Source organism: Pseudorasbora parva, chromosome 2 (assembly GCF_024679245.1).
Source record: "Pseudorasbora parva isolate DD20220531a chromosome 2, ASM2467924v1, whole genome shotgun sequence".
Taxonomy (NCBI): Eukaryota; Metazoa; Chordata; class Actinopteri; order Cypriniformes; family Gobionidae; genus Pseudorasbora; species Pseudorasbora parva.
The window spans coordinates 8,751,868-8,771,203 of record NC_090173.1 but is presented as its reverse complement, the minus strand read 5'-3'; the positions used below and the strand labels follow the sequence as shown (position 1 = coordinate 8,771,203).

At 41.6% G+C, this 19,336-nt stretch overlaps 1 protein-coding gene across 4 annotated transcripts in view; it reads left to right on the top strand.

Moving 5' to 3' along the window:
• The first annotated feature begins 8,198 nt into the window (after positions 1-8,198).
• The window catches only part of LOC137091422 (myosin-9-like), a 75,832-nt gene continuing 64,694 nt past the window's right edge, over positions 8,199-19,336 (top strand). For 3 of the 4 annotated variants that reach the window (XM_067455847.1, XM_067455828.1, XM_067455856.1), the window contains exon 1: positions 8,199-8,416. The gene's annotated coding sequence lies outside the window, so the exon portion shown is untranslated. Of the gene's footprint in view, positions 8,417-8,516; positions 8,669-19,336 lie in introns of those variants that run through there. The other variant, XM_067455838.1, reaches the window with a different exon arrangement.

The following is a 19,336-nucleotide window of genomic DNA, read 5'->3' as shown; positions in this document are numbered from 1 at the left end:
CCTTGTTTCCGGTTTAAGAACGCTCTAACAGTAAGCCCCGCCTTCATTGATCTGATTGGCCGTCTCACTCATTCTGACAGTGACGAGCGCCTTTAGACGGCTCTAACAGTAAGCCCTGCCTTCTTTGATCTGATTGGCCGTCTCACTCATTCTGACAGAGAGGAGCGCCGTTAGACGGCTCTAACAGTAAGCCCCGCCTTCTTTGATCTGATTGGCTGTCTCACTCATTCTGACAGAGAGGAGCGCCCTAGACGGCTCTAACAGTAAGCCCCGCCTTCTTTGATCTGATTGGCCGTCTCACTCATTCTGACAGTGATAAGCGCCGTTAGATGGCTCTAACAGTAAGCCCCGCCTTCTGTGATCTGATTGGCTGTCTCACTCATTCTGACAGTGACAAGCGCCGTTAGACGGCTCTAACAGTAAGCCCCGCCTTCTTTGATCTGATTGGCTGTCTCACTCATTCTGACAGAGAGGAGCACCATTAAACGGCTCTAACAGTAAGCCCCGCCTTCTTTGATCTGATTGGCTGTCTCACTCATTCTGACAGTGAGGACCGCCGTTAGACGGCTCTAACAGTAAGCCCCGCCTTCTTTGTTTTGATTGGCCATTTCTCTCATTCTGACAGTGATAAGCGCCGTTAGATGGCTCTAACAGTAAGCCCCGCCTTCTGTGATCTGATTGGCTGTCTCATTCATTCTGACAGTGACGAGCGCCGTTAGACCGCTCTAACAGTAAGCCCCGCCTTCTGTGATCTGATTGGCTGTCTCACTCATTCTGACAGTGACAAGCGCCGTTAGACCGCTCTAACAGTAAGCCCCACCTTCTGTGATTTGATTGGCTGTCTCACTCATTCTGACAGTGACGAGCGCCGTTAGACCGCTCTAACAGTAAGCCCCGCCTTCTGTGATCTGATTGGCTGTCTCACTCATTCTGACAGTGACTAGCGCCGTTAGACCGCTCTAACAGTAAGCCCCGCCTTCTGTGATCTGATTGGCTGTCTCACTCATTCTGACAGTGACTAGCGCCGTTAGACCGCTCTAACAGTAAGCCCCGCCTTCTGTGATCTGATTGGCTGTCTCACTCATTCTGACAGTGACGAGCGCTGCTAGCCCGCTGAGGAACATCAACCTAAATATAACATTTTACTTTTGTCATCCTTGCAACAGAGCGGTGTGTGATGGAGAATAGCAGAGCAGCATCAAGAGTATCAAATATTGGGGGGTATAATTTGGCCATTTCTAAGTATTCGGAGGGACGTGTCCCCCTAAATGGCTGTGGTGGTTACGGCCCTAGTCTACATTTGAATTCACTTTGCAACTGTTAAAAAATATATAGAAATGAATATGTGTAGTATGAATAAAATTCGGATGTACAAACACGGTTCCAAAAACCGTTGGGACACTACACATTTTGAATAAAAAAGAATGCAATAATTTACAAATCTCATAAAGTATACTTATATTTTATTCACAATAGACTATAGATAACATATCAAATGTTGAAAGTGAGACATTTTGAAATGTCATGCCAAATATTGGCTCATTTTGGATTTCCTGTAGCTTGACGTGGTCATACTCAATTCTAGTCTGAATATGAGTCTGAAACCGCTCCATTGGGCTGCGATTATGAGGCGTGTTTCAACCGAACCAGGAAAGACATCAGTTGGATAGACCTTTGTATGTCTATCCAATTGATGTCTTTCCTGGTTCGGTTGAAACACGCCTCATAATCGCAGCCCAATGGAGCAAACCAATCAGAGCAACGAAGCGACGCATTGTCAAATGTCAACAGACAGAGCTCAACTACACTGTGTTGCCAAGTCTGCATTTTTTCCCCCTGTTGTTTTCTATATCCAAGGGTTGAAGCGACTATTATGTGATATATAGACCCATAAGTACGAATTTTAGCAGCAACCTTACCAAAATAACGCACATTTTACCCCCAAACACCATTTTTTCCCCCGGAGAACCCCCCGAGAAGCTATTGTTTAGGGCTAACGTTAGTAGTTGGCGGATTTTGTCATAAATACTTGGCAACCCTGTCTGCACACGCTGGAATAAACGATCTTTGCCGGTGTTGTAAAAAAATAAAAGAATGTATTGATACACAGAGTACTTACCCAACATGATCATCATTTCTGAGAGAAATAGTGAAGGTGATGCAGATACAAACAAGCTCTCCGTTTAGGATTTGAACAAATATAATCCAAGCCCCTTTGATGACGTGATGATTACGTTATTGTTGATCATCTGTCCATCATCGTCTAAAGCCCGCCCTGATGATTTCATTGGCCCGAACAGTTTCTGTTCAGGGATAATTACTCCTCTATGGAGCAATGCCAGACCGAATTGCCCGACCTAAAAATGTTGTGGGCGGGGCTAAATTCGGCTGGCATCCAGGCTAGATTTTCTGAGAGTTACACATTCCAAAAAAGTTGGGACAGGTAGCAATAAGAGGCCGAAAAATTTTACATATAAGGAACAGCTGGAGGACCAATTTGCAACTTATTAGGTCAATTGGCAACATGATTGGGTATAAAAAGAGTGGCAGTGTCTCTCAGAAGTCAAGATTGGCAGAGGATCACCAATTCCCCCAATGCTGCGGCGAACAATAGTGGAGCAATATACATTTTCCAACATGACAATGCCAGAGCACATACTGCTTCAATTACAACATCATGGCAGCATAGAATGATCCGGGTACTGAAATGGCCAGCCTGCAGTCCAGATCTTTCACCCATAGAAAACATTTGGGGCATCATAAAGAGGAAGATGCGACAAAGAAGACCCAAGACAGCAGTGAGACAGCATTCCTATTCCTAAACTTGAGCAGCTTGTCTCCTCAGTCCCCAGACGCGTTTGCAGACTGTAATAAAAAGAAGAGGGGACGCTACACAGTGGGAAACATGGCCTTGTCCCAAACTTTTTGAGACGTGTTGATGCCATGACATTTAAAATCAACTTATTATTCCCTTAAAATGATACATTTTCTCAGTTTAAACATTTGATATGTCATCTATGTTTTATTTTGAATAAAATATTGAAATTTGAAACCTCCAAAACATTGCATTCTGTTTTTATTTATTTATTATTATTCACAATTTGTCATTGTCCCAACTTTTTTTGAATCAGGTTTGTACATCTACCAAGTCACATGACCTTCCAGTGTCAGTCGCTTCACTGTGATTCTTCAATCCTCTCCTGTGGCCTTATGGGATAGTAAACAGCAGCAGGTCATCCAGGGGCTTTTCACCAGATGGTGGATATGTATTCGGATGTGCTACCGTTTTGGCATACTGCATGTGGAGTATTTGTTTTCGGATGCAGGGATTGACTTCAGGACGGCATAACCGGAAGTGCTAGAGTTCTCTTTTCCAGGATTTGGCCTAAAAATTATGCAATTATTTAGTGTGTGTGTGTGTGTGTGTGTGTGTGTGTGTGTGTGTGTGTGTGTGTGTGTGTGTGTGTGTGTGTGTGTGTGTGTTTATATGATGTGATTACACTGAAAACCCTAATAAGTTGATTGAACTCTATTGTTTTGAGTAAACTCGTTCCCTCAATTCAATTGAGTAATGGAGTCTCCCAAAACTTGTATATTTAAGTTCACTTAACTTAGTGCTCACGTTCACTGTACTCAAATTGTTAAGTTCACCAAACTGGGTACACCAGAAGTTCAGTACACCATGCTGGGTACAACCAATCAAAACTTCAGCATGCATTGCAGCATGAATAAATTATACATCTGAATTGTGACACATTTTCTTTGATTCTTACTATTTGCTTTTACTTTTGCTCTGTTGTTCTGATGTTTTTGTAGCTTGTTTTATTGAGAGTTGATCTGTTTATCGGATAAAAAAATAAATAAAATAATTGTCACCATTGTAGAGATTCATACACGGATTCTTGATGTCTGTGCATGTCTAACAAATGCCATAGATTTAAACATCTTTTGCTCAAAAATTAAAATAATAAATTGTTAAATTACCACAACAGTAAAGAATCTCATGGAAATGTGTATTAATATTTCAAAACTATTAATAACTGCTTTGACAACCAGAGCATTAGACTCTGCATGAGATCAGGGATTCTGCCAACACATGATGTTATCATCGTCATAATAATATTAAACAGTCAAGGGTCCAGAGCCCAACTAAAGCAAACACTGATCTCCATCATGGTGACTTCAAACGAAACTATTATTTCCATTGAAACAGAAATAAAGTCAGTCTGGTTAGTTATAAGTTGGTTTATGTATTATTGTTAGGTTTTTTTATTAACTTACACATTTTTACTTACCAATTTTAAGATTGCATCACAATGAAAAAGTCTCCATCTTAATTTGAATCAGCAACAGACGAGGCGAAAAGGACCGCCCTTTGTAAATGTCCTCCAATCAGTGAATTAGTTCTCTTGTTGCCAGGCAGAACTCCTGGCATGGCCAATCACATCAAAGCAAGACCAGAGAGAGATATTTTAATTAATTATGATTTTGAGTTCATTCAACTTGAAATCTTAAGTTTATGTATTTTGTAGCTTAATAAGTTAAACTAACTTATATTTTTGAGTTTTTGGACTAAACTACTAATATTTAGTCAAGATTACTTGATTTGTTTAAGTAAAGACAACATTAGGGTTTACAGTGTAATTGATTTGTCAGCACTAAATATTATTATTTTTTATTTTATTATTATTTTAAAAGGTTTTATTATTTTATAAAGTATTACTATTTTTTAAAAATATGTATAATTAGTTTAATATGTATTGGTTGGTTGATTTAAATACATATAGCCTATACATTATATATATATATTATTATTATTATTTTTTTTTTACAATTTTACATTAATTCGTAATCCCTTTCAGTGTTGTATGAGTAAAACAAAATACCATAAGCCCCTCTTTTATATAGTTTGATAAACATCTATAGAAAGGATCTATAAATTAATAATGTAAAAACGAATAACTAAGTGAGGTGTGTCTGTGTCTCTGTGTGTGTGTGCGCGCGAGAGTAAGTGTGTGTTTGTGAGATTGTGTATGTCTAAGTGTGCGGGAGTTTGTGTGTGTATGTGTGTGTGTGAAGCTCTAAATATCTCCAATCCAGTCAGTGTTTACAGTAAATGTATTGTTTGTATATGCATTATTTGTCATTTAAACACAATTTGAGTGTGACACGCTCAACCCCTCACGTCTTTCTTGGCTGTGTGTGGTGTGTGTGTTATCTCGAGTGTGAGGAAGGATGGCAAAAAGGCAAAATTTCACAAAAAAGGAACTTCTGAAGAACATTCCCGACACGAGTGAGTCAACAAACGTCATGTGGAGGATCTGCTGCGCGCTGATTGGAGGACCGGGACCTCGCTCGCGCTGTTGATGCTGCTGTTTTTAATTATTCTGAGGTTTTGTTTGGAGCCGTTCAAGGACACACACACACACACACACCATCAGTCGTGAGAAAAGATCATGGGAGTGTAAACAGTTCTGGCACACAAATAGCATGCGTTAAATCTTTGGTAGTTTTCTCAGAAACAAAGGCTGCACACACACACACACACTGCAGACGTTGCATGAATGCACTCACAGAAAAGGTTTGTGTGGACACACCCGGCGGCCGGGACACACCCAGACCGGGCGGCACACATCTGCAGGATACGCGGGTCAAACTACAGCAGGAGGAGGAGAGAGAGGTCAGGAGTGACCTTATTTGGTGATCTCTCTCTCTTACACACTCACTCACTCACACACTCACTCACTCACTCACTCACTCTCTCTGCATCTGGTATCGCTCAGCAAGACCTTTGACTTAGCGCTCGACATTCCTCTAGTTGCCCAACAGAGTGAGAGAGAGAGAAAGTGTGTGTGTGAGAGAGAGATAGAAAGAGATAGTCTCTGTGTGTGTGTGAGAGAGAGAGAGAGAGAGAAAGAGTGTGTGTGTGTGTGTGAGAGAGAGAGAGAGAGAGAGTGTGTGTGTGTGTGTGAGAGAGAGAGAGAGAGAGAGAGAGTGTGTGTGTGTGTGTGTGTGAGAGAGAGAGAGAGAGAAAGATTGTGTGAGAGAGAGCTAGTGTGTGTGAGAGAGAGGGGGAGAGTGTTTGTGAAAGAGAAAGTGTGTGTGTGAGAGAGTGTGTGTGTGTGTGTGTGTGTGAGAGAGAGAGAGAGAGAGAGAGAGAGAGAGAGAAAACGTGTGTGTGTGAGTGTGAGAGAGAGAGTGTGTGTAAGAGTGTGTGTGCGTGTGTGTGTGTGTGTGTGAGAGAGAAAGAGTGTGTGAGAGAGTGTGTGTGTGTGTGTGTGAGTGTGAGAGAGAGAGTGTGTGTGAGAGTGTGTGTGCGTGTGTGTGTGAGAGAGAGAAAGAGTGTGTGTGTGTGAGAGAGAGAGAAAGAGTGTGTGTGAGAGAGTGTGTGTGTGTGTGAGAGAAAGAGTGTGTGTGAGAGAGAGAAAGTGTGTGTGTGTGTGAGAGAGAGAGTGTGTGTTTGTGAAAGAGTGTGTGTGTGTGAGAGAGAGTGTGTTTGAGAGAGAGGGGGACAGTGTTTGTGAAAGAGAAAGTGTGTGTGTGAGTGTGTGTGTGTGTGTGTGAGAGAGAGAAAGAGTGTGTGTATGTGTGTGAGAGAGAGAGTCTGTGTGAGAGAGAAAGAGATAGTGTGTGTGTGTGTGTGTGTGTGTGTGTGTGAGAGAGAGAGAGAGAAAGAGTGTGTGTGTGTGTGAGAGAGATGGGTATGGTTTAGGGGTAGTGTGTGTGAGAGATGGGTAGGTTTAGTGTGTGTGTGTGTGAGAGAGAGATGGGTATGTTTAGGGGTTGTGTGTGTGTGTGTGTGTGTGTGTGTGTGTGTGTGTGTGAGAGAGATGGGTAGGTTTAGGGGTTGTGTGTGTGTGTGTGTGTGTGAGTGTGAGAGAGAGAGAGAGAGAGAGAGAGAGAGAGAGAGAGAGAGAGAGAGAGAGAGATTGATTTTTCCGTTCCCGCACGGAGGGTTGATTCAGGGCGACTGGAGCTTCCACCCACACACACACACACACACACACACACACCTCCTCTTGCGCTGATAAAGACTCCCGGCGGGATCGCGCGTCCCTCTCTCTGGACATCATCACTCCGCATTCCGCAGATAGCTGAGTGAAGCGCGCGCCCGCGAGACTCCAGCCTCCCGCGTGCAGGGACCGCTCGTGCACGCGCGTTTCACTGCATGAGTGGCGATCTCTCCTCTTAACACACACACACACACACACACACACACACTCCTCTAAACACACATTTGCACTTCTTCCGTTTTTGCATTCAGAGAATCATGCATGAGAAATATCCCAATAATAGCTCATATAAAGATATCTGGACGATAGTATTACACACACACACACACACACACACACACACACACACGATGATGACACTAAAAATATAACACAGCCGAGATGAGCAGATATCATTCAGGTTTCACGGGTTTGCACGATTTTATCTTTTATATTTATCATGTTTGGGATGTTTTAGTGAGTTTCGATTTGTTTTTGTATTCCTGAATTATGACTTTAATTAATTGGTTTAATTAACAACATTAATTGGTAGCATGCTAATAAAACAAATGCATATTAAATGTGTGTGTGTTTATACATATAGGCCTACATACATACACACACACACCCACACACACTACACGATATTTATATAAATATGAAATATTAAACATATGAATATTACATTGTATTTCAATAAAACACGATACATATAACCCCATAAGACAGATATGGATAGACAGATCTGTGACAAGACATAAATAAACTTTTAAAATAGTAAAATAAACTATTCTAAACATAAATATTTCAGTGGAAAAAGTAAAAATAAACTCTCATATTGTGGAATGTATGTCAACACTGCCACTCATTATTTATCTAAAGAAAGTTGTTGTGAAGAAATTTCCTGATTCCAGACATTCCTCTCTCTCTCTGTGTGTGTGTGTGTGTGTGTGTAAACACGGTCCGGCGACTTATATGGTCACAAAAGCCCAAAGTCGCGCAAATACCTCAGACATTAAACACACACATACGGGCCCCTGCGGCCCAACTATTTCAAGTTCACCCTCTGACGCGAACTTTGCCGCTTTGACACGCCCACACGCCGCCTGTGATTGGCCGAAGCCCTTGGGAATGCGAGTAAGCGGGCTGTGATTGGCCGGGAGGGGCAGTGACGCGCGGCACAGACTCCGCCCTCACCGGGACCGCACCCCGAACCATTACAGCAGGACGGAGTTCACCGAGTGGAAGAGAGAGGGAGGGAAGAGAAAGAAACGAGAAAAAGAAAAAAAGAGAAAAGAGAGCGAACTTGTGCGCAGTTGCTGTGGATTGAAAAATTGAAGTTTGGAGCGCAGCGACAACGAATCCACATTGAGTTCCTGCCAACCGTCCTCCCGAACTCCCGAGCGTCTGCATCTGATCAGCAGGTAACGTACGTTAACGTTAAACCGGTACCGGGTGTGATCGGTACGCTCACTCCGCAGATCCATTCAGACGCCGCGAAGCGAAGCAGGAAGCGCGCCGCTGGGTGGGACTTCATTCTCACTGACGCGACCCTGATTTTTGCAGCGCTTTCAAACTTTCCGAGCGTCAAATCTTAACGCTTCATCGTTATTCCGTGCGAAGGGGAGCTGCTAACCTGCAGCGCGTCAGGTCAGATCGGCGACAATAGACGCGAGGTGAGTTTCAGGAAGTGCTCGGGGAACACGGGCCGCGACGGGGTCTCCGGCACGCGGAAACGCGTTAACGGGACACGGAAAAGCGTTATTTTTTAGCGAGGAACGGAGTTACCGTGAGCATGATGTTATAATGACGAGTGACGCCTCGCGGGCGCTCATTACGTCATCGCTGGCGTTAAACCGGGCCGAGCGGTGCGTTTTCCGTTCTGCCCGAGCCTTCGGGAGAAAAGCTCAGTTCCCACCCGTTTCCCGTAGATTAACGTGGAAAAATGAACGGTTTCTGACACTTTCAGGGGAGTTGCTCTGGCAAAGTGACGGTTGCAAAAAAAAGCGTGCGCGCGCTCAAAGTTCGATAAAGCGTGGCCTCGCGCAGCGTGTGCGCGCTTTCTATAAAACGGGATATTTGTCAGAGGAAAACGTACATTAGACGGGTTATATTTGCAAAGCGCGCACACAAGGTCGTCCGTGGGAGCGCGCTGCGCGAGCTCGTGCTCCTGGTGTTAGGGCCTATACTTTGTTGTACTGTAGGTTTAAAAAAGAAAATAAAAAGGTTTGTGTTGTACTTTAAGGAAGATTGTCTGCAACATAGCATAACGGTCTTGTAGAAATACCACCTGTATTCATTACAATTAACGACAATACAACGAACAGGATGTCCAGCTGACGTTATCATTGAATGATTGACAGTTGGTCCACGCGATGACGTGATCCCGGTGTTCACCCGCTGGTTTGACTTAGTTTTAAATCACACACACACACACACACACACACACACGCACACGCACACGCACACGCACACACGCACATTTTAACGTAGACTGACTAGTTTTACTTTCTTCGAAGACGTGTGTGTGTGTGTGTGTGTGTGTGTGTGTGTGTGTGTGTGTGTGACCTGGTTTTCTGCGAGGGAGTGTGTCTAGGACGCTGTGACCCATTAAAAGCTCATGCTGGTCTTATTCTGCATGTTTGTTGGAGTTGTTCTGGTTTGCTAACCCTGACATGTTGTTATGTTTGGTACACACATCTCAAGTGGGAAACCATTTTCTTTTTTGGGGGGGCGTGCCTGTGATCGAATATGATGGATGCAGGATAGGAAGGGGAAGTTATGCAGAATAACTTCCATCACACCATCTCTCTCTGACCAAAGTGTTTTGAGCATTTTAATTAGGACTTCCCATACGGACGTAAACACACCAGATATGTATCGAAAACCTGCACCTTTCGCCCCCAAAATGGACAATATACAGCCAGAGGGGATAACAACCACCAATTTAACATCGTGTTTTGACCCATTATTTCATCTGACAGTCAACGATTGGGACATTTAGAAATGCTAATAGGTGTAAAATGCTAGCCTCTTCTGCGCTGGATGCACTGGAGCCCTGCACTGCTGTGACTTTACCTGGCTCTTAGTCTTCACGAGTCTTGAGTTGCTTTTATTGAATAAGCCGTCGCATTCATTAATAATACTAATTTGATTGAAGTACTATATGTCCAGGGCTCCAGACTGTGACCACACACACACACACACACACACACACACACACACGGCTTGTTGCAGACCGATTGTGTATTGTTCAGCACTTTGGTCAGCCATGTTTGCTGTGTTTAAATGGGCTATATAAATAAAACTAATCTTGAATACGGCGATCGGGCTGTAATGGCGAATGTTGCGTTACTATTGATTCTTATGACTTTACGATCCTACATCGCCATCAAAACACAGCCAATCGAACGCATTAGTGCAGATCTCCAAATGGCAGATCTCAAGTTTGTGTTGGTCACGGTAGCCCCGCCCCCAGCCGCTGACGCAAGCGGTCCTTACTTCTAGACCAGCGACGATTCGGTGCTACTTAAAGGCCCACTTAAAATCAAAATTGTTTTTTAGCTTTTAGTATGACTGTGTTTCAAGATAATGACAATTTGCATTTAGGAGATATAATCATTCAAAACGTACAGTCTCTCACTTACGTTAAAACGAATCTCAGATTTTGATGACATCATCGCAGACTTCATCTTCTGTCCAATCAAATGCTCTCTATAATCTAAAGCCCCGCCCCATACACTGCTGACGCTGCGGCTGAAATCGGTCAGTTGTTCACACCAGAGTACTGCACGGGTCCGATTTTCTAAATCCGCACCAGAGTTCTCCCGCGGTGCGTCAAACCGCATCCGACCCGTTTTCCGACATGGACCACTAATTAAAATCTGCACCCGACCCGTTTAAAATAGAACGGACACCCGACCCGCACCCGAGATTAAATCAGTTTAGCGTATAACATAGGCCTACACATTTATTGCCAGGTCATACAACAGTAAATACAGCACCGCGCCACGTCTTTAAAATTCGAACACCTTGTTTTCAATGAGTGTACGCACACCGGCGGCGGCATTCGGCGCCTGTCCGCGGCGACTCAGGAAGCCGCGCCACAGAACGCCAATGTACTGAGTTCACCCTGTGCTACAAGATACACACATCGGGCAGCTCTTCTGTCAGAAGTGGATTCTGAACTGAGCTCGCGCGTGGCATGTATAATGTGCGCGTCCGGCGCTGAGCTTTGCGTCCGGTGTGCGACCCCGTTGAAGCCTTGTGTGATTTTTTTGAAAGTGAGAGAATCCTGGGAGGGCGCACGGCGGCGACTGTTTGAAACCCGTGTTAGACCCGTGTTTCCCCCTTGTCCGACCCGATCCGCACCCGTATCCGACACAGTTGGATGTGTTTCACCCGTTTCCGCAAATCAAATCAAAGCGATATGGAGGAACTTATGATGGTAAACGGTTAGAGGAAACTGGCTTTACCAAACAGAAAGGCTCTAGTTAAACTGTATATTAACGAAACGCTATTGGCTGTTTCAAAAAAGGGGAGGAGCTGCTAACAGCTGGAGTCGTTTCAGGCGAAATCACGTCAACACATTGAATAATGCTGCGCGTTTCAAGGCACTTCAGTGGGCCTTTAAGAACCTTTTCCTGGTTCGAAGCTGGTGCTTTGGGTGTGCAAAGAACCAATTAGAAACTGGGCTCTGGTTCAGAACCAGGAAAAGTGCCTTGGTGGAAAAGGGGTAATTGTGCCCACTATAACCAGTGGATGTCGGCAGAGGAGCACGTATCGACTTAACAGAAGTTTCCACCCCATGATATATGGACAAAAGCAGGATACAAAACCAATCTCTTTGAATTGTGACACAGAAAGCGAGTGAAGAGCTCGTTTTATAATCACTGGAGCTGTCGGTCAGTTCAGCGTTAGAGACTGTCGACGAACAAGTGCGTTTAATCAGAGCAGAATATTGAACTTTTCCCTAAAACAAGGTGTTTGCACATTACTGTTGTTAATCACAGTTCATTTGATCTGCTTATTAGGGCCGATATCTAAACAAAGAAATCTTGATAAATGTTTGCTAGTGCTTCTAAATAATAAAAAAAAAACATGATTTTCTTTTGCCCCATTAAAAACAACACAAAACATTAAGATATAACTAAATTAAATACAAAATGTGTACGTTTACTGAACAGGTCGAGGTGACCAAAGTCTATACGAGTAATTAATATTTTTTGAAATGTACTTTTAAAATATAGATTTTTAATTTGATCTTTGTTTTAAAAAATAAGCAAAACATGCAAATTACTAACAATCTGACAGAAACAGTGCTTTATTTTCCAGCTATAGTCTATTTAACAGTAGCAGTCAAGAAAGAAAGGAAAATAATCAAATACATATAAAAATACGACTTAGTCTTCACTCTATAAATTATAAGTCTATAAACTATAGGCTGATTCTTAATAAATATATTAAAATGATTGTGATATTATCTAATGTTTGATATATATAATAATAATATATTTTATTTGTAAAGCCCTTTTCATAGTTAAAACAATCCCAAAGTGCTAAATATAAGTATAAGTGCTATATATCGCCCAGCCGTACTGCATATCAGTTCAGTCTCTGTTCCGTGTTCACGGTTATATTTCCAGGAAGCAAATTATTATTTTGATTAAGGACTGCACTTATTAGCAAAACAATAGTGATTTTATTATTAAGTTAACTTGAGACGTTTTCCTCTGCAGTGCTCTCTAATGTTGCTCTGGAGCCCTGGCTTCTGCAGGAGAGTGTGTGTGTGTGTGTGTGTGTGTGTGTGATTGTCTTTGTGCGCTTATCCTCAGGAGACTCGCGAATTAAACGACTTTGAACACGCGTTCTTCCGGTAACGCTAACACAACGTTCGTTTAATGTTATAATGCTCCTAGCACCGCATGATCTACGCTGAGAATTAACGATCCAGAAATGTAACCCTTTGGCAGTCAGAAAGTCAGAAATGGTGTGTGTTCATAACCCAATGGGAGCGTTGTGCTCTTCTAAAGGTGTTTGTGGCTCTTCTCATTGGTGGGAATGGCCGCGGGCGGATAGATGTGATGAACAGGTGTGGACCTGCAGGACGCGGGCCTTGTTTACCCTGCGCTCGGAGCCCGTGGCATTGTGGGTAAAGCGTGCCGGTGTGAGGTCTGAGGAGAGCTGTCATCCACCTGGCCCTGTAATCTCCGGCGGGATTGAAGCCGCTTCCGTCGTCTCGTCCTGTCTTTCCTCTGCCCAATCCCATTGTTTGTCCCATAGAGCGCCGTTGTTTTGTGGGATTGCATCATCTGCAGTGCCTCATGGGATGCGTGGCTCACTGAGGGGACAGTTGACCTTAAAATGATCATCCCACCTCGTGTCACACGCGTTCTCTCTCGCTCGGGAGGTGTTTAGAAGAATGCAGATTATGTTTAACGTGATTTATTTGAGAAATGACACGTCTGTGGTCTTCTTCGCTGAGCACTGGACTCAGTCACATCTGATTATTTGATCAATTATTATTATATTCAATATAATAATGCTGTATTATTATAACTTTATATGTACTTGAAATATGATATATAGTATTATTATTAAATAAATATTAATTTATTAATAAATGATTACTTAAATTACTTAAGTTACTTTTAAATTAATATTAATAATAAAATAAATTAATGCATATATGCAGTTTTATTATTTATTATTATTATTAATTAATTAATAAATACTATTAATAAATAAATATTTTATTAAATTAGAAAAATATAGTTATAAAAATAAAATGTTTATTTTTAAATTAAATTAATTCATAAATCATGTATATTTGTTAATTGTTTATTCATGGCTAGTTATGATTATATAAAAATTATGTATATATAATGTCTGTTTTTGTCTTCACTGATAATTTAGCTTATGAATTATGTATCATATAATAATAATAATAATAATAATATAATAATAATAATAATAGTTTATATTTATCATTTAATTTATATGCATTCTATTCTATTATTATTATTATTATTATTATTATTATTATTATTATTATTATTATTTAATAAATACTATTAATAATAAATAAATAAATATTTTATTAAATGTAGTACTATAAAAAAATGTATAATTTAAATTAATAAACAAATACTATATTTAATAAAATATTTATTTATGTACTATTAATAGTACTATAGAATAAAATAATGTATCATTTAACTGACTAATAAGTCATGTACAGGTGTAATGGAGATGTTGTGAAGAACGTCTCGTGTTTTTCCTGTTTCCGCACTGAAACCCAACGGCTCTTCCGAGCGTCCGCTCGTGTCCCGGAAGAGAAGCGGTTTGGGGATGAGCTCAGTGCTCTGGTTTAGTTTTTTCCTCTTTTCCAGCGACTGACCGGCAGCAAAGCTTCCTCAATGAAGCCCGTCTCCTTTCTTATACATTTCAGGAGTGTCCAAAACTAATTTCTCCTCATCCTCCTTTTTCCCTTTTTTGGTTCTCTTTCTCTTTCCTATCGAGCGGCCCTTCCCACAATGCACCTGGCACTCAACAATCACAGGAAGTGATGAGAGCAGACCAAGAGTCACAGGTCCTGCAGACACTAGCATGTGAATAACGGTCTGCCTTCGCCATGACTGCGCTATGATGCGCCGCTGACTCATGCCCGACTGCTGATTGGCTGAGTGCCAGACTCATGATGATGTCACTTCCTGTTGCAGAAGCGGCTCAGGGTAAACGGGGTCTGTCTGTTCTGGCTGATTGTCGTGACAAATCCTGTCCCGCTGTGAAATCGTGTCCGCTGATAGCGGTTTTAAATGCCTGATCAAAAGTTGTTATACATGGCTCTGGACAAGCAATTGTTTAAAAATAAACTATGAATTCATTGCCATACTAAGTACACACACACACACACACACACACACAGACACACACACACACACACACACACACACGTAGTGTTTCCATGTTTTATGGGGACTCTCCATAGGCGTAATGGTTTTTATACTGTACAAACTGTATTTTCTGTCCCCTTACACTGCCCCTGCCCCTAAACCTACACACACACACACACACACGCACACACACACACACACGTAGTGTTTCCATGTTTTATGGGGACTCTCTATAGGCGTAATGGTTTTTATACTGTACAAACTGTATTTTCTGTCCCCTTACACTGCCCCTGCCCCTAAACCTTCCCATCACACACACACACACACACACACACACACACACACACACACACACACACACACACACACACTGCCCCTAAACCTACGCATCACAGGAAACATTCAAGATGTTTTCCACATGGGGCCTAAAAAAATGTCCCCACAAGGATATCGGACATTTTGTCGGGATTGCACGCCCACACACACACACACACACACACACACACACACACACACACACACACACACACACACACACACACACGTAGTGTTTCCATGTTTTATGGGGACTCTCCATAGGCGTAATGGTTTTTATACTGTACAAACCGTATTTTCTGTCCCCTTACACTGCCCCTGCCCCTAAACCTTCCCATCTCACACACACACACACACACACACACACACATACACACACACACACACACATTTATTTGAAAAATGTAATTGATTGCTATAATTGGAGCAAAAACTTGTTCTGAATTATTTCGACTGATAAATTAAGTACCAATACAAAATCATCACATAGTAATGCACCTATAATGTAAATAATAATAATAATAAAAACAGGTGCACAAAATAAATAGATCATATACAAGATATGCTTGTCTATATCTTATATAGAGGTCGACCGATTCATCGGATTTGCCGATTAATCGGCACCGATAGATGATTGGTGGAACAATCGGTTATCGGCAAAAATCAATACCGATAGTTTTTCCGGTTTCCGGCTCTGAAGAGATTACCCATGTTCTTTCAGCCAATAGAATCGCTCTGGGGTCCTAAGCGGACGGGATTTGCCCTGACAGCGGGTCAGGGTCTGTTTACGGCTGGACTCTGAGCTTTGATCTAACGGGGCGTGGCGTCACCGAACGCAGATAAGCGGAGCGAGATAACGACAGATAAAGACAACACTCATACCGCTCTCAGCTCATCTCTGCATCATACAGCAATAAATCAAGCCCTCAGCCAACATTAATATGACTTTCTCTATTACATTTCAGATGGACTGTAGCGCAATATATTTATACGTATTGTTGTTATTGGGGACACTAATATCATAATCCAAGTTATTCAACTAAATATCCAAATTAATAAATAATTAGGTCTTATTTAATTCTATAAACTATAATACTATTACATTTGTTTTATTATCATTTAAATGTGTAATAATTATACATTAAACCTTAAATACTTTATTAATTGTATAGTATTTTTAAATTAAATAATTATACTTAGTTTAATTAATCTTCATTTTATTTATTATAACGCACATTTTATGCATTATATTTCTATATAATTTTTTTATTTTTTGGGGGGAAATTTCAGTTATATCACATTATAAATATTATTTTATGCACTTTTATTCTTATTTTTAATGATAAATTAATGTAAATTAATATAAATAATAAATAAATGAATGTATTATGTTGATTTAGTCTATTACCGTATGTATTTTTTTAGAGAAATCAGTGGTGTGTGTGTTTGTGTGTGTGTGTGTGTGTGTGTGTGTGTGTGTGTGTGTCTGTCTGCAGATCATTGTACACACACACTCTCAGACAGGCAGGAATTCAGTGTCAGGTCCTCACATCGCAAATACTTTTCCTACTTTGTCATTTCCTCTTTCTTTGTTTACAGTTTCCTCTCTCTCTCTCTCTCTCTCTCTCTCTCTCTCTCTCTCTCTCTCTCTCTCTCTCTCTCCCTCTCTCCCTCTCTCCCTCTCTCCCTCTCTCCCTCTCTCCCTCTGTCTCTCTCTCTCTCTCTCTCTCGTCGCTGTGTGTGTGTGTAAGGATGGATTCGCAGTGAATGATTCATGAATGATCAACTCTTGAGGAAGGGCGATCTTCAGAAATCAGCCCTTATTGCAGAATTCAGTGGAAGAAGAGTTGTAAAATAATTTGTCATAATATGTGTGTCATATACGGGCCGCAGGTGTGTGTGTGTGTGTGTACACCTGTGATGGCGGGAACAGATGGGTGTGGCTGTTTAATATGGAAATGTGAGGTGAATATGAGATGAACAACCTTTGTTTGATTGGCTGGAGGGCCACACACACACACACACACACACACACACACACACACACACACACACACACACACACGGAAAGCAGGACATTCCGTTATATTTTAACTGGCAACTGGAGCGTTTGCGTGTTTTTCCTCAGAGACCTTCTGTCAGGACGCCGTGATCTAAAGACATAAATGTGTTCTGGATTAGACGTGTGTGTGTGTGTGTGTGTGTGTGTGTGTTGCTTCACGTCTGTAGTAAATCATGATTAATCATGAGTTAAAGCTTCCAGAAGGTTTTATGTTTTAAAAAAAAGCCATCTGATTATTTGCACAGATTTATTTATTTTAGCAAAGCATCCGTGTTCTGGTGCTTTAACCAATCAAAAAAAATTTTTTTAAACTTAATTTTACCCCTAAATTAAAACCTTTATTAGTCATTAAAGGCACGATATGTAAGATTTTTAAAATTAAAATATCCAAAAACCACTAGATAAGTGTTATATATTTGACTGACTTGTTACAATATCCCCAAATGTTTCCAAGAGAAATAAAAACCGACTTTGTGATGTAAGTCAGAATTCTGAGAAGTCACAATTACTCTTTTTATTCTTGTATTTAGTGACGGAAACGGTCTTCCATAGATATATTCCTTAAGCTTGTGTTTAAAACACTTAATGTGGGCGCCGGTCTTAGAGGAAATGGTAAGGCATCCCAAAGTTTTGGAGTGATCGCTACAAAAGCTCGATCTCCACTCCTCCGTTTAGCTCGACAGAGCCATTATGCAATTCTTTAAAAACAAAACCAAAACTACACTCTAGTCGATCAGTAGTCATTGTTTGGAGAACATTTCGGACCAATTTTAAGCCGTTGGTCAATGATTTATTCATTTATTACTTTGTCGAAAGCATGAATCAGTTTTTCCAGTTCACCCTTGGACTACAATGATTTTACTTTCGTTATTAATTTCAAGTGATAAAAGCAAGACTTAACCACAGAGTAAATCTGCTTCTCGAACTTAAGATCGCCTCCTAATGCCTTACAAAAAGAGCTAGATCGCCCAGATCAGCGACGTTATTTGGGACTCCAAACCACACGACTTCAGGTTTTTCTTCATTCAGCTTTCAAAAATGTAGGGTGCGTTCACACTTGTCATGTTTGGTTGGATTAAAACGAGCCCTGGTGCGATTGCTCGGTTAGTGCGGTTCCTTTGAACGTGTGAACTAGGGCTGTCCTCGACTAAGGGTTTACACATTCGAATCAGAATCTTCTAATCTCTCAATGGTCGACCGATAGTCGAATCATCTGTGTGTGTGTAAACCATAGACCGGAAGAAAATAAACGGTATAAACGGGTTGGGAAGGGCAGGACACGAGTCAGCAGGAGGCTAAGACTATTTTTCTTTTACTTTACACACGGCACACAGCCACCACTTTTAATAAAGTGACCAAAACTATACACTACACATTCGTAAATGAACCGTTCTCTCATAACATTTAAAAGCCGCGATCGAAACACAGAACATCACACAAATATATAAAAGAACATTTTGATAAATAAACCTAAAAAAATACCTGCCTAGAGAGGAAAAGAGCACTTTATATGCACGTTCTTAAGCCGATTGTGCCTAAAGGGGGTCTCACACCGGACTGAAGCTCAGCGCCGTGTCTCCGGATCTCACACCAGGCAGACGTGAACATTATATACACGCGAGCTCAATTTTGAATCAACTTCTGACAGAAGAGCTGCACGATGAGTGTATCTTGTAGCACAGGGTGAAATCAGTACATTCACGATTTGAGGGAAATATACATTTAATCGCCGCGGACAGGCGTCGAATGCCGTCGTCTGTGTATCTGTTTGAATTTTAAAGGCGCGGCGTGTTCGGTGCGAAGCTCAGTGCCCTTAAAGGAGGCAATCGCTCAGCGCCACGACACGTCTTTATAACACTAATATTGAGCACCCCCATATTGCCAAAATGGTATGATCCTCGTTTCATAACACCCGCGAAGATTCGACCATGAGATCAGTGGTCGAATCCGGTCCTGCATATCGATGCATCGAATCTTCGGCTATTGGGGGTCACCCCTAATGTGAACGCTGCCATCCGAACCCTGGAGGGCACCAAACAAGCGGACCGAGAGCGCTAAAGAGACGGGTCTCG